Source organism: Ursus arctos, unplaced genomic scaffold, assembly GCF_023065955.2.
Source record: "Ursus arctos isolate Adak ecotype North America unplaced genomic scaffold, UrsArc2.0 scaffold_2, whole genome shotgun sequence".
Taxonomy (NCBI): domain Eukaryota; kingdom Metazoa; phylum Chordata; class Mammalia; order Carnivora; family Ursidae; genus Ursus; species Ursus arctos.
Genome location: NW_026622874.1, coordinates 21,837,171 through 21,838,103, shown reverse-complemented (window position 1 = coordinate 21,838,103; position 933 = coordinate 21,837,171). Strand labels below are relative to the sequence as shown.

The 933-nt window shown below is 33.7% G+C and overlaps 1 non-coding gene across 1 annotated transcript; it reads left to right on the top strand.

Annotated features, from left to right (window-relative positions):
* The first annotated feature begins 825 nt into the window (after positions 1-825).
* On the top strand, positions 826-933 carry LOC113262994 (U6 spliceosomal RNA). The gene has a single exon (XR_003319015.1). It is a non-coding gene; the product is annotated as a U6 spliceosomal RNA (small nuclear RNA).

The window sequence follows — 933 nt, the reverse complement described above, 5'->3', positions numbered from 1 at the left end:
TGGTGGTGGCAACATTTTCCTCATTAAACCTATTCATGGGACGTGGTTTTGGGCATTCTTCCTGAGGCTTAGCCTTGAGCCTAATGTTCCAAATATTCCAACCATTCTGTGAACTACCTCGTGCCCTTTAATAAAACTCGTTTTCTACTTGGTCGACCAAAGGCAGTTTTTGTTGCTTATGACTAAGAACCTGACTAAAAAGATATTTTCCTTAATTCTCCATAGACCAACTAAGTAGTATCATAATATTTAACAAGACTTTAGTCATAGGAATAATACAATGAAAATATAACGTTGAAAAAAACTATCATAGGCCCCTAGATATTTGCTATTAATCTTAGGGGGCCACGAGCCTCGCCTGTGTTCCTAAGGAAAGTTTCATAGGCCTCTGCACCCAGTTTCTGACAGGACTACATGAGCAGAACCTAGCTTTACCCCTGTCAGGTCCAATTAGCCTTAGGCACAGTGCCTAGGGCTCCCAATATTTTTAGGGAAACAAGAAATGTTTTAATTTTAATTTCTTAGAATGGAATTTTTAAAAAATTGAAATTTTATATAATAAATATAATGTACATAAATTATTATAAAAATATAATAGTGAATCCAGCCTGGATTAAACAACATGGTAATAAAATGTGTGTATGTGTACACAGCAGAACAGTGAAATAAAAAATAGATCTACATATATATATATTTATATATATGTATATATATAGTCAACTGAATATTACCAAGGTGCCGAGTCAATTCAATGAGATAGGGAATTTTTTTAAACAAATGACATTGGAACAACTGTAAAAATGTATGAAAAAAAAAAAACTTCAAGTACTCACTTCTGTAGCACATACATATACAAAAATTGGAATGATACAGAGATTAGCATGGCCTTTGTGCAAGGATGACAGGCAAATTCATGAAGCAGCCCATATTTAA